Here is a 23,238-nt window from a genome sequence, read left to right as displayed (position 1 = left end):
GCTCGCGACCCCCCTTTCTAAGTATGGAATCGGATCCCAGTGGAACTCCAGCAGACCCTTAAGACAACAGGTCTCACCCTTTGCCTGAGCAAATCTAGCCTCCCCTACTACTTCAAAGGACTTTTGTGAAAATAAAATGAGATGGCAGAAGAAGTATCTCGTGTGGAGGTAAACAAGAATCACTCGACAATACAACTTTTCTTTCCTCACAAACGCCCATAACACTGTTCATTGACATCTTGATTTTGGTTCTTCAATTTCAAGAACCCTTCCCTCCATGCCAAAGGAGAAAGAAGGAAGCAAAACAATTATTGGCAATCCAAACTCATCACTACCCCCAATTTTCTTCCAATTTCTCTTCATGTTCCTTCCAAGAGCGGAGTCCTGCCTCTGCTTTGCCACACATTTTATGAGCATTGTTCTATTCTGTCCATTGTCAGTGAAATCAACTCAAGATCAAAAGAAAGAAGATTGTGTTTCCTCTCTAATTCTTACTCCATCCCGGCATCCAGTGCCCATGTGTTCAATGGAAACCATGGATTTTTTTAGACTCATTAAACATGGTCATTGTGTATAAAAGAAAAGTCTTCCGTTCTTCATAGGACTCACCAATTGAGGAAAAATACCTTCCCTCTGATGAGTGCCCAGGAAAACAATAAGAAAAGGCCTCAAACGAGAACCAGGTGAGTGGATTTTGTCTTCAGTTGTATTTCTGCGCTTTAATGTCTCCACCTGTGGAAAATGGGAGAGGGGGGGTTGCTTACAAATTCTAGGCTCTTGGGTACCTGAGTGTCTCAGTTGGTGAAGCAGCCAACTTTTGATTTCAACTTTTGATCTCAGCGTTCTTGGATCTCTCTCTCTCTCTCCGCCCGTCCCCCAACCCTCTCCCTAAAAATAAATAAATCTTTAAACACACACACACACACACACACACACCAAATCTCTAGGAACTTGCCAGCTTTAGAACTTTCCAGCTTTATGAACTAACTAGGCCATATGAGGAATAATGCCAGGTTTGAAGCCCGCAAATTTGATGGCTTCCCTCTCTACCTGCTAAGCCCCCAGTCAGCTTCTGGCACTTCTCTTGCACCAATCTGTCACAGAATCATTGAAAGGAGTTTTCAGGCAACCCAGCTCTTCTGAAAAACAACTTCATCATCATCGCAGTGGGGAAAGAGATCAATAGTTAGATATTCACACTTTAGCCAAGAAAAAATTAATAGCAAAATCTCAACGACAAAGATTGGGTGGCTAAGTGGTTGAGTGTCAGCTTTTGGCTCAGGCGGCTGTGATCCCGGGTTCCTGGGATCAAGTCCCGCATCGGGCTCCCCACAGGGAGCCAGCCTGCTTCTCCCTCTGCCTATGTCTCTGCCTCTGTCTCCCTGTCTCTCTCATGACTAAATAAATAAATCTTAAAAAAAAAAAAAAAAGGAAATGTTTCCAAACTCATTTTTTTTTAAAGATTTTACTGACACTCAACCACTGAGCCATCCAATCATCCCTGGGGACAAATTTCTAACTGTGGGACTGAGTGACCCCTCTGAACCTTAGTTTCCCTGTCTAAAAAAATGACAGCCAGTGAGCAACAGAGAGCTGGACAATCCTGACACTTCCAGGTAAGCCCTCATTACAAGTTTTATTTCATTAAGACTTATTACTATTTTGCTAAGGATTATGCAGTACATATTCCAAAAGACAAGTATTCCAAGGCAGTAGGCTGTTAAAAATGTGTGCTTTGTATATGCTGGAGGAATCCACATACCAGAAAAACCACTACTCCCATTTTCATTGTTGTCATTTTAAACATTATTTAACCAACCATGAAATTGATTTGTGTATATCATCTCATTCAGTCCTCAAATACTGCGATCGGCTCAAAGTTGGAAGGAACCTTAAAAATGGCCCACCTTAACTGTTCCAACTGACAAAGGGAAAAGCTGAGGCCAGAGTAAGGAGGTGGCCACTCCAGGAGCCACAGGTAGTGGCAGACAGCCCAGGGTTTGCTCCATGGACCCAGTTAGAGTCATATTGACAGAGGAGGACACCAAAACTCACTGGGCAGAGGGACTTGCCCCTGGTCACACAATCAGCTTTAGAGCAAAACCACAACTTCCACATCCAAGTCTCCGACCACCTACTGGAAGCTCTCGGTATGACCCAACAGGAAAAAGAAAGGAAGTCAGGAAAATGGTACATAATCAAGATGAGCCCAGCAAAGCAATGAGTTTCCTGAGACCCGATGGTCTTCAAGGACTTTAGAATTCTCAATGCCATTCCGCTGAAATGACTAAGGGATCATTTCCAACTTGCTGAGGAACGGAATCTGCAGAGGCAAACACCAGACCTGCAGACAGTACGATCTCATAGAAAACAAAAGATAGACACCACCCCCCTGCAAGCCCCTGGAAACCTAAGTCTCTCCTTGCGGAGGGAGATAGAAATCAGAGCGGTTTCTACAACAGCAGTAGAGGGCCCTGGACTTGCCAGATCTCTAAACTGGAAGGTGAGGCTCTCCACCTTGGCCTTAGGGCAATGTCTCACACACCTGGCGGCTTCCCTCCACACACAAATGACAGTGGTCTCCTCTTCCATAGTCGACTTCTCTTTTAATCATTTTTTTTTCTTCTCTTCCATAAAGAGAACAAGGAGTTTTGCTAAAGAACCACTGTGAAATGATTGAAGTTCCCATGCAAACAAACCATTAGCAGAGTTCAAATGCAATTTAAATTACCAGTTGTTAAAGTGCTCCTCAATTTCGTGGTAAGTTTCCAAGGAGAATTACATGCTATATACTATTTAATTGGTTGTTTTCTATTTTTTAACATCCATTTATCCCCCCCACCCTGATATTTCAGAAGTGTCTATAAAAGCTTCCCTTTAAAAAATTATACATTGTTGAATAGATTAAATCTAAAGATTGAAAAGTATCAGCGAAACAGCTGCAGGATTATGCAGCTCAGCAGAAATTGATGGTTTTGACACCACAAAACATGCAGAATTTTAAAATCTCAGGAGTCACCTTGGAATGCCCTCAGCTCCTTCCAGGTGAAGACACTGAGGTCCCAAAACGAAAAGGAGGACTTGGCTCCAAGTTCTCTGCCTGGTCAGTGACAGGCCCAAGATGACAGCCATGACTCCTAACCTCCGCCCTGTGTTTGGAGGAGATGATGGGAAATACTCAATGAATTTTATTTTCCACCCGTAATTTTTTTAGGAGAAATATGAAGCCGCCTTCAGATATACTCCTGACCTCAAAACCAGAGAGGGCCACGGCGAAGCTCTCTCCTAAGAGAAGAACAAGAAAAGGCTGATGAGTGATTAGTCAAAGGTGCTCAAAATGAGCAGATCCTTGGCAGGAACAGGAAAGACACTCTTCCAGATTAATGAAACAAGTTCTGGGATATCCACACTGCCAGTTTCCACTGCTCTATCTGGTCCGGAACCAGGAACTGCTCCTGCACAGAGAGGCTAAAGGATTCACAAAACAAAGGCAGGCCTCGTCGCGTCTGGAAAGGGAAAGGATTTCTAGAGGCTACCATGAGTACAGGATGAAGCTGAATGCTTTGATACAGGATTTGTGTAAATTATTTAACCTCCCTGAGCTCAAGGTCCCTGTCTGCCAAACAGCACTAATACCACCTACCCATCGGGGTCTAAGTAATCCTGCCCCGGGGATTCCAATTCCAGCACGCACTGCACAGAGCCCACACGCAGCATGCATTAATGCTCGGCCCCTTGGCTTCCAAGGTTTTCATAATTTCTCAAAGCTTATGATTCTGTGGCTCTAATTGATGCAGACTATAACTGACTCTTGTAAAAGCTATGTATGGTCCCTAAGTGCGCTGTGTGGAAATCCATTTGTCATTCAAAAAATAAAATAAAACACGTGTGTGAAACCTTACATGTTCAAGCATTTTGCTTCAAAAGCAAACTTTTTTGGAACTTCTATTTTAAAATGGCCTTCAGTAAGACTTAAAATACAGAGAACACACTGAGAGTTGTCAGACAGGAGGGAGTGGGGTGATGGGCAACAATAGATGAAAGGGAAGAGAAGTATAAGCTTCCAGTAACGGAATGAGTAAGTCACAGAAGAAAAGGCACAGCATAGGGAATATAGTTAATGATATTGAAAGAGCGAGGTTTGGTGACAGATGGTAGTTGCACTTACGGTGAGCAAAGCATAACACATAAAGATGTTGAATCACTATATTATATACCTGAAACTAATGTAACACCGTGTGTCAACTGCACTCAAATTAAAGAAAAAAAAATCTAATGAAAAAAAAATGGCCTTCAAATCCAATTTATGAATCAAACAGGAATGAAAATCCCAATTTAAAGTCCAAAGCTCATTTAAACTTTCCATCAACCCTATAATAAGAACAATTTCCCAATTGTCCACTGAAGAAACGGAAGGTCAGAGAGGTCAGGCCACTGCCTGGGGTTTGGGGGATGACAAACAATAAAGCCAAAACCTGAACCCAAGTCCTCAGCACAAGCTCCACAACCCAGGTTTTATTACATTGCAGTTACAACTATACTCTGGACAGCTGTTCTGCTAAGGGCAGAAAATATGAAAAAACTCTTCCACTATTTTTACATTTTAAGGAGCTCTGGGGTAAAAAACAAAGCCTGAACCTTCAAACTAAAAAATGTTCACATTAGAAACAGAATCCTCCCTGACTTCCACCTTGCTCGATGTTCTTAAGTGAAATAAAAAACTCCAAGCCCTGGCACCAAGCAGACATCTGTTGGGTATGTGGGAAGCAGGCCTGAGAAAGGGTAACAGGGAGCTGATATCAGGCCAATTCAACAGAATTCCAGTGGCTGGGCTCATGATCAAACAAACCGCGGGTAACCCTAGAATGAGCTTCTCAACACCCCCTCTGGCGCAACTGTTAGCTGACACGATGTCATGTGCCCTGCATTCGCAGGTGCTCAAAACAGACATTTGCTAGCACCTCCTGTCCTTAATAAGGCACAGTGTATGGACCTAGCAGGTGGAGGTGCTGAGTCAGACTTGACTCTCAAAGAGCTCACAGGCTCACCAGGGACACGCTCAAATACATAAGACAGGATGAAGAGTGTGCAAAGCACAAGTATGTTCAATGTGGTTCTGAGAGTCTGAAAGAGCTCTCTCTGCAGATGACTTCTCAACTGAGCCTGAACACCCAAGAGGATTTCCATGAATGAGGAGAAGGAAAATAGGCCCAGGGAACACGATGTGCTCTAAAGGCCGTAAGGAGGAGTCCAGGGTATTCTTAGGGAAAGTGACTAATCTGGTGAGGCCAGAGGCAGAGCACAGAGGGATGTGGTGGGAGACAAGGCTGGAAAGGAATGCTGCGGCCAAGACATGAAGGACCTTGTGTGCCAGGCTAAAACACTTGGATCTTGAGACTCATGGCTACTACATTTTGGGAAATGATTTAAGAGAAAGTTAAATGGTAGAGCTACGCCTTCAAGAACTGAATCCCCTCCCATGGTCAGTTTCTAAGCACAGGCAGAGGATAGGGGTGTCTAAAGGACAGCTTCCTCCTCTGAAGGGACCCCTTCTCCGTGGCCCACAGAGAAGTCAGAGGAGGAGGTAGCTCTCAGTGGTGCCCCAAACCCACACTTCCATGGTATTCTGAAATTCCCACCCATGAAAGACCCAGAGAAGAAACCAAGACTACTATTCCAAGCAGGATTTCCACTGTCTTCAGCGAAATGCCAGCACTACCCAACTTGATGAATCAGAACACAGGCTGCACATAGGCTCCTGCCTCTTTCCTGTTACCAAGCAAGAGCCAGAGGCCTATCCAGCACACACTGTGTGTGCCCGAAGCTCTCTATCACAGTGCTCCTGGGCAGGCCTGGCACCATGTGACTGGGCTTCCAACTAGTAATGAGCTCGCACTGATGACACCAGTCAGGCCATATGGAATCTTTCCCTTAAAGAAGTCATTGTGGCAGGTCCCATTTGTTAAAGGCACAGGCAAGACATTTTTCCCTTCCTGCCCTTAAAGGAGCTCCCACTCTAGAAGGAGAGATAAGACATAAAGTAGGAAATGGTGTGTAACCAGAGAAGAAGCAAAGATAACAGTACAAATCCTCACAAAACTGCTGTGACTTGGTGTGATTATTTATACCCATTTGATGGATGAGGAGCCTCAGGCTCAAGCAGATTCACTGACCTGATGGATCACACATCTAGCAGTGTCATGGCCAATGAAGCTCTCATGCTCATCAACACCACAGTGTTATACTCTCTTGCCCCACAGCCACCCCACTGTGGTGTGAGTTAGCAGAAAAGAGAATAGAGAGATCCTTTCTGGTGTGAGACAGTGTGGATGGTGGAGAGTGGATGGTGATCAGAGGTCACCTCAATGAGAAGGTGGCATCTGTGCAGAAGTGCAGAGGGGGACCAGAAGTTCTCTGGATGAAGATGGGAGAGGTCACCTTAGGCTAAGGGAAGAGCATGAGCTAAAGCATGAAGGTGAGAAAAAGCAGGCTATGTCTGGAAAATGGCAGGGAACGTGGCTGTCTTAGGGATGAGTGAGCCAAAGCCTCAAGGAAATTCACAACAGGCAGGCATTATGTCTGGCTATGATGAGCTGGATACTGCGGGCGGGAGTTTTTACTCCTCAATGGCAAAAATCAATAAATTTACATTCAGGTACATACAGCTGAATATACTAGGAAAATAATAAATGTTTCAAACAGAACTGTGGCAAGGTTTCAGCCTACTTGGGATTCTGTACTTTAGTGCTAAGGCCACACACACTAGCCTTCCGGGATCTGGGCCAGGGTCAGGAATAATGGACCTTTAGGGTCTTCCGATCGATGCACAGAGGAACACTGGACTTTGGAAGGTTACAATTTCTGTACCTCTTTTTGTAGATTCTGACCTTCTTGCAAAAAAGAGTCCCTACAGCTCATTAAATGAATTCCAGGCCCTGGCTGGAGCACAAGTACCCTGCCTGGTGAACAGAACATGGAGAACAGGACAGGGGCCCTATGAGAATCACAAAAATTCTAAGCTTGATTCTTGGATTCTCCACAAATGAACTATGGAACCCTGAGCAAGTCACTTCCTTTTAATGAAGTTAAATGTCTTCAGTTGTAAAATGGAAACAATCATACTTATATAGCTAGGTTCTGGTGAGAATTAACAATTAATTTGTGAGATTAAATATAAGGCTATGTGTTTCTACATGCAGCCTGACATGTTGAGAATAGGTACTCCCCCTGAAAGCCACCATGATGATAGGGGTGGTATAAAAACGGCGCAATCCTCCTGGTGAAGTATCTAAATCTGGAGTTGTCAACAATTTTCCCCCTGTTGAAAATTGATCTGTATTCCCCAGGCAAGTCATTACATCTTTTTGTGCCAAATTGTTTTCATCTTTTAAATGACCCAGTAATCCCACTTTGGGCAATATACATAAGGGAATAATCCAAAAGGAAAAAAGAAGGCAATTTGTTCAGAGATGTTATTCATAGTGCTATTTCTAGCTCTTTACATATCCCTCTATTATAGCACTTATCTCACTGTGCTGTAATTATGCACTCCCCTTCCATACGCCTCCAAATTATCTTTGAATCAATCCCCAGCACCTAGCACAATGCCTGGCATACAGTAAGAACTCAATAAATGTTTGTTGACTAAATGAATGGGTAATATGAAAGAAATTTTAAAAGAAATTCAAATGAGCAAAAACAAAACTGTTTTTAAGAGATAATGTTCAAGAGTTTTAAAAAAAATTGGTAATACAGTCTGCAAAACATTTGAAGAGAAGTATGTGAAGAAGCCTCAGGAGTGAATTTTAGGTTTAGATTATGATCTCTGAGCATCCCCAGGCTCAGGCCCAGTACAGTATAAGACTGGCATGAGAGGGCGCCTGGGTGGCTCAGTGGTTGAGTATATGCCTTCAGCTCAGGTCATAATCCTGGGCTCCTGAGATCGAGTCCCATATCGGGCTCCCCACAGGGTGCCTGCTTCTCCCTCTGCCTATGCCTCTGCCTCTCTCTCTTTGTATCTCGAATGAATGAATGAATGAATGAATGAATGAATAAATAAATAAATAAATAAATAAATAAATAAATAAATAAATGAGAAAGACTGGCATGAGATATCCAGAGGCACGAGGTTCCATGCAGAGTCACTTCGGCCTGGTGGTGAGGAAGCACAAGGCTCAGCTAGGAATCTTAGATTCCCAGCCTGACTCAGACACAGCCTCACATTGACCAAATCATCTGACTTCTTTTTTTTATTTATTTATTATTTGTTTTGAGAGAGAGAGAACATACATGTGGCAGGTGGGGAGGCAGCAGGGTAGGGAGAGAAAATGTGAAGCAGTAGCACTGAGCGTAGAGCCTGACATGAACCTTAGGATCGAGACCTAAGCCAAAACCAAGAGTTGGATGCCCAGGCACCCCTGGTGGCTCAGCGGTTTAGCGCCACCTTCAGCCCAGGGCCTGATCTTGGAGACCCGGGATCAAGTCCCACATCGGGCTCCTTGTATGGGGCCTGCTTCTCCCTCTATCTGTGTCTCTGCCTCTCTCTTTCTGTGTCTCTCATTAATACATAAAATCTTAAAAAAAAAAAAAAAGTCAGATGCCCAACCAACTGAGCCATCCAGGCACCCCCAAATTATCTAACTTCTATGACACCAGTTTCTCCATGCCACTGAAAAATGGAGGGTTTACAGGAAAGTCCAGCACATTAGAAAGAATTATAGAGGGGAAGGCAAGGGCCAGGAGGTGTGAAATCAAACATAAATGAAAGAGGAGGTCTAGGAGGTACCCCTGGACCAGCGTTCTCAAGTCCCAGCTCTTCTGGGCTCCCACTGAACCTTCCAGAGCCATCTTACAGGGTGGTTGAAGGCTCTTCACCAGAGAATCTGCAGGAGGAAGGAATCCCTGCAAAAGCAGACAACATATCAAGGAGAAACAATATGTTAAATGTGGCCCACAAAATCAACATCACTCTGAATGTTCTGTATGCTTGGTGGGAAAGAATGTTTTATACAAATACCCAGGGAGAGCAGAGGAAGCGTCACGTTCTTCAGGGCTTATTTTGGGGCGTTCCAGCAGCTCTCAGCCAGGAAGTCAGAGGCAGGAAGCCACTGCCCTCTGTTCCCTGGCCAGAAGTTCGTTAGAAACTGAAGCAGGGAGCACACAGGCTCCTTAGTCTGAATCAGCTGCAAGTCCATGCACCCCCACTACATATTGTCACCTCCATCAGGGTCTCCCAGATACCTGCCCATTGACCTTGATGCTTCTCTGAAGGAAACTATACTTGACTTCCTGTAGACAATCTCTCCAAAACCAAGTCGCTTCTCTCTGGCCCCACTTCTACTGCCCTAATCAAAGTTACCACCTCCCACCTGATTCTAGCAAGGGTCTCCTAACTTCCTTGCTTCTACCCTTGCCTCCCCAACTTGCAATCCAGGCAGAATGATGCTTGTCAAACACTCAGATGCTTCCCATCACCCCTACACTCAGGTCAAGCCCCTCCTCCAGCTTACTTAAACCCAGCAGCCCTTGCCCTGCCCTCCTACCATGCTTTTCTTCCCTCTGCAGCCCACTACCTCTGAGCACTCTGGCCTCCATCTGTTCCTCAAGCACAAACTCATTCTCACTCCACAGCCTTGGCACTGACAGTGGCCCCTGCACCTCTACATGGTTCTCCCCTCTGATTTTTGCATGGCTGGCTCCTCGTCATTCAGATCTCAGCTTAAATATCACCTCCCAGATCCCTTCCCGCATTCACTCACATCTGAGTGCCCCGTGTGAATCTTCCTAAGTGTTACTTATCATTCCCTATTTACGTGTTCATTTATTACCTGCCTCCTCCACACACCTCTACTAGAATGTAAGCTTCAAGGAATCATTGTTCTATCTGTCTTTTTCTTCACTCCAAACCCGATGCTGGATCAGTGCCCAGAACAGTATGAAGCACCTAAGTGGGAATCCAATAAACATTTAATAAAATTAGATGAATACATGTCACCAGTGAAAGAAACTGTACAGATCGCTAAAGGGCAAGTTGCCCGGCACTATGGACAACGTCTAGGCTTTGGAGTCAGACATGGATCCCTGATGCTCACAACTCAGGAGCTGTAGGACTTTAAGCAAGTTTTCCCATTTCTCTAGAACTTACTTTTCTCAGGTAAAATGGGCATAACAGCACCTGCAGGGTGCCAGGAGAATAGAAGGATCAATCATGTAGAAAGCCTCATGTGGGCTCAGCACAGATGGAATGTGTGCCATTGTGAACAACCAGCCCATCTTCCAGGTGGGAAAAATGAGGCCCAGAAGGGGCCCATCATCGCCCAAGTGAAACACTGAGTTAGCAACATACCAGGTCAGAAAATCACATCTGCAGTGTCTATCCACTGCTCTGCAGACCAGCTCTTCCATAGACCCAATATTATGTCACCAATTTATACGTTCCGTCTTATTCCATAAGGGAGCTGAAGTACCTAACAAAGACGCATATAGTTTGCGGATTTTTTACAAGTAAGAAACTGGGGAGGGAGATGGAAAAATAAGGTGAAAGGAAGAGACAAAGATTATAAACGAGAAGAGCCATACATCTCCTACCATTTTCCAGAGGTGGGCTTCACATGTGGCTCCAGAGATGGACAGAAGATGGAGAGAAATGTGTACATGTGGCCCTTTGGAACACCTGGTTACTGACATGTCACAGCCAGGTGTGAGGAGGTAACACCATCCAGTTAAGAATCACCCTAGTCTGTCCCACTCTTCGAACTAAGAGTTCGGCTAAGGGTCGACTAAGGGTCGGCTTCCTCCTGACCCCATGTGCTCTGACGTCACACTACCTGGTTCAACTCCTAGCTCCACTGCTAGCTGCGGGACTCTGGGCGACTTAACCCCTCAAAGCCTCGGGCTCCTCCTCTCTAAAATGGAGAGGATCAACAATAGTTCCTAAGTGGATCAACAAACTATGGTGTGTACATATATGATTCTGACACATGCCACAGCATGGATGATGCTTGCAGACGTGACATGAAGTGAAATAAGGCAGTCACAAAAGGACCCACACTGTATGATTCCACTTCAGGCGAGGTGCCGAGGGTAGTCAGTCATGGATGCAGAAAGGAGAGAATGGTGGTTGTCAAGATCTAGGGGAAAGAGGAGGGGGAGCTAGTGTTTAACCGCTGCTAAATCTCAGTTTTGCAGAATGAAAGGAGTTCTGCAGGCTGGTTGCAGGGTAGGTGACTGCACTTAACACTACTGAGCTATACACATCAAAATGTGCAGATGGTAAATGTTACGTGTGTCTTACCAAAATGTAAAATAAAGTAAAAAAAAAAAAAATAGCACCTACTCACAGGTAGCAGTAATGGTGACTCAGTGATTTAGATCAAGTAGTAACTCTGTGATTTAGATCAAGCCCACTGCCTGGCACCCAGAAAGCAATCAATTCATGTCAGTTCTCCTTCTTAACAGTACCAGCATGCACACCTGCACCAGCAGCCCTAACCTCGTAGGGAGCCCCTGCATGTCCCCACCACAGCTAGGAAACATCCCAAGCCTTCCTTCTTCAAGCAGCCTCCTCCCAACCAGTGAGCGGGGCTTCCAAGAAGCCCAATCATAGTCACGGAGCAGGCGACATGCTGTGTGCAGGTTCCAGGGGTCCTGAGCTTCCCCGGTGCTTCAGAGCAGCCTAGGGAGCTGGCTGCGCTCCCTTCAACACTAGACAGACATAGGTCTCAGAGCACTTTCTTGCACTGTTACGATCTGTCACCTAATGCCACTGGCATGAAAGTGCTTCCCCAAGACACACCTCCACCATCTTCCCTCAGCTGGAGAATAGGAACCCCAGGTTAACCAGAAACCAAACTGACTACAGAGAATGCTCATGGCCACGTGATATCGGGTGGACTGTAAGAGAGGGTGGTGCCCTCTTAGTCTCTCTGAAAAGTTGCCATGGTATCGAAGAAGGCAAAGAAGTGTGTGTATGTGTTTAGCAGTGTGTGTCTGTGGGTGTGTCTACAAGTATGTATCTGCATGTGTCTGTGTCTACGAGTGTCTGTGTCTATGCGTGTCTGTGTGTCTGTATGTGCCTGTCTGTGTCTGTCTATGAGTGTGTATCTGTGTGTATCTATGTGTGTCTGTGTGTCTGTGTATAAAATCCCTTCAGAGTCTGGCTCACCTTTCAATGGGAATGACACCCCCAAATTCTGGCAGCCTCAAGCAAGAAGAGGGATAGAAGCTAAGATGGAAAGCCCAACTCAGTTTCTTTCATGGCCCGTGTATAATTTCCATCGCCTGAGAGAAACCGAAATAAGGGCCTCCACTATTAAGTTCTGCATCTTGGACAAGCTCTCATCCCCTTCCAGGAAAGAAAACGATACAGGCAGCAAAGCAGATCAGAAGGCAGCAACTCACACTCAAACAACATTCGCATGACAGGGAGCAGAACAAAAGTAAGTAGAAACCGAAAAAGGGAAAAAAAAAAGAAAAATTTTACAAGTAACAAATTCAGGCGTCTGAGCCCGTGAACAGGATAGACAGAGGTCTGAACTGGGAGAACTAGGTGCTAGCTCTCCATCTCACCAATCAGATCAGTAAGTGTGGGCCACTCTGGCATCCCGGTCCCAATTTCCTCATCTGCAAAATGGGCACATTTTCTCCACCTCTGCCTACAGAGACAGCTGAAGTGTAGGAGGAGGAGGAAGGATCCGAGAGCCACAAGACCAGGATTCTAATCCCAACTAATCAGCCCTGTACCCACAGGACGAGTTAGCCATGCTACCTGGGCCTCCACTGCTCACCATCGTGCTGCACACCGAGGCAGACCAACCCAGCCACCTCTGAGGCTCCGTCCAGCTCTAACAGTCCATCAGCCCACACAACGTCCTGCACACTGGGTGTCTATTCCAGGCTGAGGAGACTGTGCAAATGCTGCATATGTAACAATATTTTTATGCTCTTAAGGCCAACCATAACTCTGCTTTTCAAGCTAAAACTATCCCTCCCCAAGCGTCCACAAACATCCTTCTGGCTTCTGGCTCTAGCCCTAGCAATCAGACAGGCAACAACACTCCCAAATTACCTTTCTACCCAACTCTGGCCAGGCCTCAGGTGGGAGGAAATATCTGTCTCATTTTTTTCTTAACGTACAAATAGAATTTCCCCTCAGGCAGAGTCCGTCTCTAAATCCCACTGTGAGAAGCTCTCCCCTGGGAAAGCAGCTGTCCACACCCCGAAATAAAGTGGCCAGCGCTCCCAGCAACATGTCCCATCGCCATGCAAGCCTTCAGGGCTGCGAGCCCCAGGTCGGAGCAGAAATGCCATTCTCTCTATCAATGATGATGTACTCACGCGAGTCAGGCCCCACAGGCAGCTGGCCCTCCGCTGGCCCTCACTCCCTCTCACACACCCTGAGTCCCACTGCAAGGAGGTGGTCCCAAGGCCCGAGGGGAACAGCACTGAGACACTCTCTCTTCAGCTTCCAGAACAAGGGGCAAAGGAATGGAGGGGACGGGGGTGGGGGGTGGGGGGACGGGGGCCACTTTGTTTCTGGAAACAAGAATTCAAATCCTGCTTTGCCTAAACCCTGAGTCACCTCCTTCCCTTCCAATAGATCAGTGTGGTGGGTAAACATTTCCATATATGGAGAAGCAGGCTAGAGGATGTCAGAAAAATCACCCTTCTCTCCTCTGGCACTTGAGGAACATGCCCCCACTTATGACAATTCCTTACTCCGAGTAAATGATTAACCCCGAAAGAAGTAGAGTCTCAATTGCTCCATAGGCTGTCCTGTCACAGGAAAAAGGCTCCCCAGCCCAAACAAGGAAGGGACTGGTTTGAAAGGCTTTAAGTGCACCTGAGGAATGGGGCCATCTAGAATGCAATGACATTTATGGAGTCAATCTATTAATTCAGAGGAAGGGTGTGGCATCCGGGGGGGGGAGGGGAGATGTACTTGAAGAGGCCACCTAGGATCCAGTCCATGGTTCTTCTGATGGCAGACAAGATGGCAGACGAGCCCCAAAACAATCCCCACCCTTGACACCCTGACTCCCTTGGGCCAAGAATCCTCCTGGGAACTTCGTTTTGCATGAGTTATTCACAGGACAGACACCAGGAGGGAAACCCCAGAATAAAACCAGACTTTCAGGGCAGCCCGGGTGGCTCAGCGGTTTAGCGCCTGCCTTCGGCCCAGGGCGTGATCCTGGGGACCCGAGTTCGAGTCCCACATCGGGCTCCCTGCGTGGAGCCTGCTTCTCCCTCTGCCTGTGTCTCTGCCTCTCTCTCTCTCTGTGTCTCTCATGAATAAATAAATAAAATCTTAAAAATAAAATAAAAATAAACCAGACTTTCAGGAGAACATTGCTGGGGTGGGAGGAGGAGGGTTGAATGCCCAATTTAATTTGTAAGATTACTTCTAATCAGAAGGTCCCGAGAAGTGTTTGATAACTCAACTGGACCAGTAAAGTCAGTCAGGAATGAATCTGGTCTACAATGACTTCTAGCGAAAGAGAAAGGAGGGAGATGGGGTGCTGGGGAGGAGGGGTCTGCTCAGAGAAGGCAATCCGTGTCTCGGCTTCCCAGTGGTTCTATTTCTTACAGTGATCTTGTTCTACTGTTGGCTGTAAAGGCTTTTTCTAGGTCACGTGAGCCATTTTTCAGAATCCCTGGCCTGCACGAGTCTGCTAGTTTTCATGCCCAGGGAATCTTCAAGCAGTAAACAGCACTGCTCAGGGAGCCAGGGCACCCAAGCCCTAAGCCCAGGTGAGCTACTCCTTTAGATTTTGGAGAAATCAGTTCTCCTTTTGTAGCTTATAGTCTGTCATCTACAAACTGGGTAGACAGCCCGAAACTGTCCAACTATGTCCTCTAAAAGCATCTTCTACTTGGTCTGCCCAAACAGGCATGACACATTTATCCTGATTACTTGCTTTATATTTTTGCAAGCATGCCATAAATACCTGCAAAACAGAAAACATGTCTCGTTTATTGCATGTTTACAAAATGAACACGAATATAAGTGGCCATTAAATGAAGCAGGGAGACAGGGTCAAAGAACCTTCCACAACATGCCAGAATCAGAACTCAGTACAGAATTCCTGCCACTGCAATACTCCCAAGAGGTTCAAGAGGCAGGTCTGAAGAGGGTAAAGGGCTGGTCCTCTGTTATAACTGACTAGACACGGAGACATGTGACTTGGTGGTTTCGCAGAAAGACTGCCATCCCGTCAGGAGCTCAGAGTCCTTTCCAATACTCCAACAGGAACATATCAGCAGAGGAAAAAGACATTCCATGGAAAATAGCTGCCCACAGAATGGCCTGGAAACTCTGAAAACCAAAGAGTAAGCAGACTATAGGGATAGGTATGAAAAGAGTTTCTATTTGCCCTCCATTTTGCAAAATAGCATTTGGAGACCAGTTTCCATATCCACAAAGCGGCCTTGCATTCCCTAATGTATGTGTGCCTCTCGTCCTCGTGACCACTGAAAGCCATTGGCTCTGGGATCTTGAAAGGACAGAAGACCATAAATGCCACCAAACCCAATGCCTCCCTGGTTATAAGCCCTTCCATGGTGTCCCTGAAGTCTCCAGGGAGGTGATGATCCTTATCTCCTACTGCTGCCAATTGCATCTTTCCAAAGGAAAGTTCTTCCTTATATGGAAACAAAATCTGGCTCCTGGCTTTCAACCTCCTGCCCCTCACTCTGCCTCTTCCAACCATATGAACAACCTATATGTGTTTCACTGCCTTGGAATTTCTGTACGTGAGTATAGAGTATGGATTTCTGTAGGTGAGTATGTACGAAGCTGCCAAGATGTCAACCCTCGGGCATGCTGGCCGTTTCCTGACCCTATCGCACCGCTAACTCCCAAAGCATTTGTTGCCAACTTGAAATCCATCGTTTGGGGTTTTTCCAGGAAGTGTTACTACTAAGCAACCCATTCTGCACATGGACTCCTAAGAAGTACCCCATTAAATCCCAGCCACTGAGGCTTAAGGAGAAAGACCTTTGAGACCCATTCTTTGGCCCCCTTTACCCCTCCCCATACCACATTCCCACCCTTTGTGGATGAAGCTCAGGGACACAGATCCCATTCCCAGCTCCCCAATCCTGCTCCCCTGTCCTGCCAGACCTAAAACTGTCTCCAGCATACAAGGTTGTTCCAAGGAACATTAAGAGAGAGTTCTGCAGGAAAAAAGGGCTTTGCCAGCTCAAGAGCTCTCAGAATACTAACTCTGGGAAACGAACCAGGGGTGGTGGAAGGGGAGGTAGGTGGGGGGTGGGGGTGACTGGGTGACGGGCACTGAGGTGGGCACTTGTCGGGATGAGCACTGGGTATTATTCTATATGTTGGCAAATTGAACACCAATAAAAAATAAATTTATAAAAATAAAAAAAAGAAAAAGAAAAAAATTTTTTTAAAAAGAGCTCTCAGAATAACAAAGCAGCCTGCAGGCAGGATGGCAGGGCCAGCGTGCTGGCCACAGGGCTGGGAGCTCATGATCCTTGACACTCAGGCACCATTCTGGACACCACTGTCTTTACAAAATGGCAGGGGAAGGAAGGATGTTCTGATGGCACGATTTGGATTCAAGGTACATGCAGCAGTGATGCCTCAGGTTAGCAGCACGCTTTACCTGGTAACGAATGCTTTCCCAGACAGTCTCCTTTAATCCCTACTGGCACCTCCAGTGGGAGTATGATACCCAATTTCATGACAGGAAAGAGAAGGCTCAGAGAGCTTAAGTATATTCCCAAGGTCACCCCACCAGTAAGTAATAAAAGAAACACTGGTTTAGAAGTTAGACTACTTGAGATTCCAGTTCCAACTCAGCTGCATACTAACCGTGTGACCTCTGGCCAACTGTTTAACTTTTCTAAACCTCAGTTTCTACACCTGAAAATTAGAGATTTAAATAGCCTTTCTGTCTCCTCTCAGAGCAGTTATGAGGATCAAATGAGATAATGAGAGTTAAAACCCTCTGGAAAACGGGAAGGCGGTCCAAAAGTGTAAGGGATTATTGTGTGATTACTGGTAAATGACTGTGCATTCCATTACAAATACAAAAAAGCAGTGAGGTCATTCTCAAGACAAAGAAACATTAAGGCTCTGGGAATGAAAGGGAAATGATTTGATGTTCTACAGGGTTCTGTCTCGATGCCTCTCACTGGCAGCTGAAGCCCAGCATCCACTGTCAGATTTTCAGCCGCCAAGTCACATGTGTCTACAGGACTGCTCAAGACAAGGCTCCCTTTTCAGCGACAGGAGAATGCCAGCCCAAAGAGAGGTAACAGAGAGGGACGTAGGAAAGACCCCCGGAGATTCTCAGTTCCGGAAACATGCCCTGCGATGTTCTCCTTGGAGAAGTTGTTAGAAACACAGGCTCCAGTCTTTCTGCCATAAGCCCATGGGGAAATAACATACAGTAATGAGCTATTTACCAGAGAGCACTAAGGAAGCTCTCAAGCATGAACCAACCAAGGGCACGGGATATTTCAAGATGCAGATACCAAAAAGATAGAAATCAGCAACCTATTAAATGTCCCAGCACAGCTCTCTGAGGCTCAACCTGGAATTCATGCATCCCAGGCCCCAGAGAGGTCCATTTGCATACCAGAGGTCCAGCTGCAGATCACCTGGGAGCGGAGGGTACCCAAGAAGCTCTGAGAGTGCAGTCACTGGTCTGGCTTCCTTCAGGCCTCTCCCAACACGCTAGTCATCAGGATTCTCTTCAATTTCTGCAAAGATCCAAGTTATCAATGTCATTTGTGGAGGGGCCAGACCTTCCCCAGAAATCCATTCCCAAGGCTGATGAGCACGCAGCTCTGCGATGATTGTTTTCAGGTTTGCATTTTATCATCTGCTTCCTTGTGTTTCACATTGGCGAAAGGCACTAAATTAATTTATCACAGAAATGTGTGAGTACCTATCAAGAGTGTGGGCCCGCATTCCCAGGGATGGCGCAGCAAGGGGCTCTGAGATAGACACGACTGCAACATGGGACAAGAGGTGGCCAACTCCGAAAGTTCGGACTGCAGCAGGGTACCCTCAGTGGGAGGCACTGACCTCCAGGCTAGGTATTAAAAGAGGGTGGGGCAGGGACAGTGACAAAGAACAATTCCAGGCAAAAGGAAGGGTCTGAGCCCAGCCAATGAAGAGCTATGTCCAGTGACCAGCTATGTGTGTAGGCCACCAGTGGGAGAGCTGGGCAGATGAGCGGAGGCACAAACAGGAGACTCAGCCAGGGAAACTGAAGCCAAATTAACTACTGTAGCCTAAGGTGATGAGATCGCTTCTGTTCCTGAAAACAGAGAGCTTTTGTGAGAAGCAAAGCACTGATCAGGTTTTCAAAAATGGTCTCTTTGACTCCTCACTGGCAAATAATCATAACAGCAACAACAACTATAATTTAATGAGTGAATAAACACTGTGCTGAGCACTGTACTGAGCAGGATGCAACCATCATTCCATTTAATCCCATCCATCCACCGCCCTGTGACCGAGGCCGTCTCATCCATTATACAGATGACGAAGTAAAGGCTTGAAGAAAAAGTAAACTGTGCAAGTTCCAGGGACAGTAAGTGGGAAAGGCCAGGATTAACTAACTCCCAGTGCAAACTCAATCCCCTGCAATTCTACAACACACTCTCCAACTTCTAACTTTCTTTATTAGACTCTCCCTATCCCATTTCTAGGAGATGAAGTCATCCTCACATAGCTATCACAGATAACAATCATATGGATCACAAGCATAACCCTACAAAAACAGTTGACCGTATTCCTTATTTGCTTCTCTCTCCCCAGAAGACCCCTGGAGTCAGGAACCTTGCCTGCGTTCTTCTCAGCACTGTGCATACAATGAACACTCCAATAGTCACAGGTAGTCAGTGAGGCCATGTCTTTGAAGGTTGGGCCAGGGAAGTGACAACGCTGTCATTTCCATTCTATTCTTCACAGAAATGGAACTAATCTCAGTGAGGTTCCCCAGGTCTGAAGAGGAGACACAGCCAAGGTGAAGGACACAGGTCAAGGAGCGTGTGCACGGGGCAGCCTGAGGTTTCTGCAGCTACTCTGAGGCTGCACGACCCTGAACCTGCAGCCAGGTGCCTGGAGGCCTCCGGACGAAGTAAACACAACGCACAGTTCCTTGAAAAAGGGGAAAAAAACGCAGGATCCCTTACAAGTGTCAAGGGTGCTAAGCCACTCTGTCTCTCAGCTTTGGTGAACAGACATACTGGGCTAGCACAGTGGTTTTTCAAACTTTTTTTTTCTTTTTTTTCCCCCGCAGCAGAGACTTTCCTTTAAACAAAATGCTTTGCAAATGCTTTCTTGTAAAAGTAGGTCACACCAGAGCTGCTCAGGCTGGGCTCTGGGGCACCCCTTCCCCCCACTTTTCTCCCCACTTGCCATCTCCCCCACCCAGCACCCCAACCCTAACCCCACTCCTGGAGTCCTGCAATACTGTGTTACTCAGGAAAGCACAGCAGCCTTCACCGTACCTTCTGGCTTGGATGGTAGCAACCTCCAAGGTGAGCTGTACCTCCTTAATTAAGGAGCTCTGTGCTTTTACCAGGGAGACAGCTAATACGTGGGGTAGCAGGAAAAAAAAAAAAAAAAAGGGTTCTCAAGCGAAAAACCTTGGATTCTCAGTTCTGGAAATGTGCCCTGTGATGTTCTCCTTGGAGAAGTTGTTAGAAACACAGGCTCCAGCCTTTCTGCAACAAGCCCACGGGGAAATAAACGTGTTTTCAACTAGGAAGTTATTCATATCTCAGTAAGCCTCAGTTTTCTCATCTGTAAAATGGGAAATAATACTACCTACCAAATAAATCTTTCATTAGAACTATCTAATGTGCATAAGCTGCTTAGTAGAATGTTAAATACTGTGTTATTGAACGCCTCATCTATAACTTTATCTAAGTTCATAGATGTAAAAGAGGTAGCACCGTGTCCAGAGAAAAAATATGCTCAGGAAGTGACTGGGGCTCAATGCTTTCAAGGACATTTTCATCCTAAATAAACAATATGACATCAATAAAGAGCTAGACGGAGGAAAACGTTAGTGTCCCAAATTCTCCACAGCTCATCTTTGAAAAAGCTTACACTGTGTCTCAGGAACCTTGGAAATCCAAGGCCATTTTAGACTTCCAAGAAAGTCAATGAAGAGAGTCAAGGGTGGAGAAAATAAGCTTGAGAAAACCATCGGCCCAGGTCACTGGCACAGGAGGAAGGGTTAGATTGGGCGTCCCAGCTTCTGGCATCTGTAACAACCAGCCAGTGGCTTCAAAAACCCCATCTGTCTCTAGGTCCCAATTTCCTTATCTATAAAATAGGGTCATGAACAATCCTGCCTGCTACCTCCCCTTAATTTGATAGAACCAAAGAGTTAACGGGTATGAAAGTCTTGAAAATTTCTCAGCTGTATACCTATATTATCATTTTTATTATAACCTCAAGTAAAAAAGTTGAACCACTACAAAAAATAAATGTACTCATCTTAAGGCACCTACTCCAACAGCATTACTCCCTGTATGTTGCCTGAGTTTTGCCCCAGGCTCCCTGCACATCCAGAAGGTGCTGCCAGCTTATCCCCACATCATCCCAGTTTTCCCAGTTGACCCCAACCAGTAATCTGAACTGCACAAAAAATAATGTCCAACAGCCCCTGGACCAGCATTCAGGATCTCCAGGATGAGCCCCCAACCCATCTTTCTAGCCACATCCCCCATTATATTGCTACATGCATCCCTGACTCCAGGCAAGAATGTACCCCTAATTCCTCCCAACCCCAAGATCTGGCCAAGTCTCCCCCCTACTGCTACGCCTCCAAATCCGATTGCAAAATCTCTTTGCTGTGCAATGGGGAAGTGGATCCCCTGGACTGGAGTATTCTGTGATTGAGGTGTGGCCAGCAGAGTCTTCACGCCCCATCCTTTCTCTGCTGACGGTCCCATCCATTTCTAGTCCAGAAACATCCATATCATAAGAAGAAGAAATACTTCTGTATTCCACCAATCTTTCCACAATGCCCCATCTTTTTAAATGCTTAATGGCAGATATGACCATGACACCTGTTTAACAAATGAGGAAGCTGAAGGTCCGTAATATAGTTAAGTAGCTGAGCCTGTAGCAAAGTTCGGAGCCTGTGTCACTACACACTCTCCCCCAGCAGCGGAGTGCAATCAAAACTCTGCCATAAAGGTGCTGGGCTGGCCTGCGGTCAGCTCGCTATGTGACCCAGGCAAACCACCCTCCCTCCCTGGACCACCACATCCCATACATCCACACCCTGTTTCTCTCCTCCTGAAGGGTTTCAGAATGAAACACTGGAGGGGTGCTAACAAGGTAGCATCTCACACGCATGTTCAGTCAGTTCCGTCCCGAGTCCCAAAGCCCATCCTGAAAGGAGGAAGGAGGACTGACCCAAAGATCAAAGGACCCCCAGAACTCTACAGGGTGGCACAGGGACCACCACATGACAGCATCACCACTCAGACCAGCAAGAGCTCCCTTAGAGCAGCTGTAGCCATGGTCACAGGCACAGGAAGCTTGTCTGCAAACTGCTGGTGGGACTGGTGATTTTTAATAAGCTCGCAAGGGAAGAGCATTAATGTGGGCTCACAGTCCACACTTCACGTGCCTCATGGCCTATGGGCTCCACAAAGGAGGGCAGTGAGAGAGTCCCTATCTCCTTCAAGATGCTTAAGACATCAGCTTCTCTCTGCAGTGTAGGCAATGAATGCACTACTGCCTGAGCTCTACCCTCTCATTTGATGTAGAGACAAGGTGCACATAGCAGGCCGCCAGTGTACTCTCCTAAAGTCCAAAGGCTGCCTGCCAGGCTCTACCAGGATCACAGGATCCTTTATCTGGCAAAAATTCAGATGCCAACTAGTCCAACTCCTCTAAACGACTTGCCTGGGGCATTCATTCCTTCAAAAAGGTGTCACTGGTGTCTACTGGAGACACAATGCTAAGATAAGGCTAGGTTTCTGCTCCACAGACTTTGCACTAATATTTTAAGTGACTTCCCAATGGCAAGAGAGTAAGTCCAAGTTCTTTACCTAATACCTCAAGTTTCTTAATAACTGGCACTCAACCTTCTATTCTCACCATAAGCTAACTCTCCCCACTGCCACTCAGCACACATCCTTTGCTTGACTCAAACTAAACTCTTAGCTCACACTGTTCCCTTTGCTTGACCTACTATTATTATTCCGAGCCCAAGATCAAATATAGATATCCTACATATCCTTCAAGGCGTGGTCATTCCCAACAGGAATGAGATTGCTCGTTGAAGAAAGGCAGTTACTTCCACAATGCTGCATGCATTACAGGACATCTAGCATCTCTGGCCCCACCGACTGAATGACAATAGTGCTCTGGCCTCCAGCATTGAGACAACAAAAAGCACTCCATCACATCTGCACAGGTCCCTGAGAGAGATGTTACTGCCCCCCAACCGAGAACCACCCAACCACAGTCACCCTACATGAAACCTGCCTTGCTTCTCAACCCAGGTGGAATCCCTTCTCTTTGAGTTTGCTCAGCCTGCTGTCCAGACGTCAATCATAACCTTCTTGTATGTAGTCTTATTATGTCCCTGGCTTAGTCATTCTCTTTCCAGTCAGGGCTCCATCCATGATTTTTTTTGCCCACAGCACCAAATCTAGCATAGTGTCAGGCTCATAGTACGTATCTAATAAACATTTGTGAACAATGTAAACAAGACAACTGTCCAGGGCATGACTCACAAGAGGAGATTAAATTGAACAGGAAAATTTGTAATCAGATTTGTAATCAACCACTTTTATCAAAACTAAGGAGAACCCATTATGATGAACAGAGAGCAATGTACAGAACTGTTGAATCACTATAGTAAAACTAATAGAACACTGTATGTTAACTATGCTGAAATTAAAAAAAAAAAAAAAAAAAACACTAAGAAGAACACAATCCAGAAACTGAAACTAGGCAAATGGCCTGCATTTGGGGGATAATAAGTATATTTATGTTATATATTTTATGTAAATAAACAAACATTAAGCAGACCATTAGACCAAATTATACTGTGGTATTACCTGGTGGTACATATTAAGTGTCTGGGGATAATAATGCATGGGCCCGTCTAAAGGAGTGTGCAGGTGGTGAGTATATTCCCTCAATGGGCTCATCAGAACTCCTTCCCACCTCTAAAGCACTTCCTTCCTGCTCCAGAAGCCAACTGCTAAAAACTACATTTCCCACAA

The 23,238-nt window shown here is 46.0% G+C and overlaps 1 protein-coding gene and 1 long non-coding RNA gene across 10 annotated transcripts in view; one reads left to right on the top strand and one right to left on the bottom strand.

Moving 5' to 3' along the window:
- Window positions 1–23,238, bottom strand: part of LOC112645817 (LIM domain containing preferred translocation partner in lipoma) — a 670,895-nt gene that overhangs the window by 602,367 nt on the left and 45,290 nt on the right. For 4 of the 9 annotated variants that reach the window (XM_049105697.1, XM_035710425.2, XM_049105700.1 and 1 more), the window contains exon 1: window positions 610–732. The exons of 1 other annotated variant lie outside the window; for it this stretch is intronic. The gene's annotated coding sequence lies outside the window, so the exon portion shown is untranslated. Of the gene's footprint in view, window positions 1–609; window positions 733–17,603; window positions 17,728–23,238 lie in introns of those variants that run through there. 4 more of the 9 variants (XM_035710426.2, XM_049105699.1, XM_049105703.1 and 1 more) reach the window with 2 other exon arrangements.
- Window positions 545–4,068, top strand: LOC112645820 (uncharacterized). The gene is made up of 3 exons (XR_003127275.3): window positions 545–683; window positions 2,639–2,760; window positions 3,215–4,068. It is a non-coding gene; the product is annotated as an uncharacterized LOC112645820 (long non-coding RNA).

The sequence above is a fragment of the Canis lupus genome, chromosome 34 (assembly GCF_003254725.2).
Source record: "Canis lupus dingo isolate Sandy chromosome 34, ASM325472v2, whole genome shotgun sequence".
Taxonomy (NCBI): Eukaryota; Metazoa; Chordata; class Mammalia; order Carnivora; family Canidae; genus Canis; species Canis lupus.
Note: the sequence above shows the minus strand (reverse complement) of the source record. Positions and strands in the feature narration are given on the sequence as shown.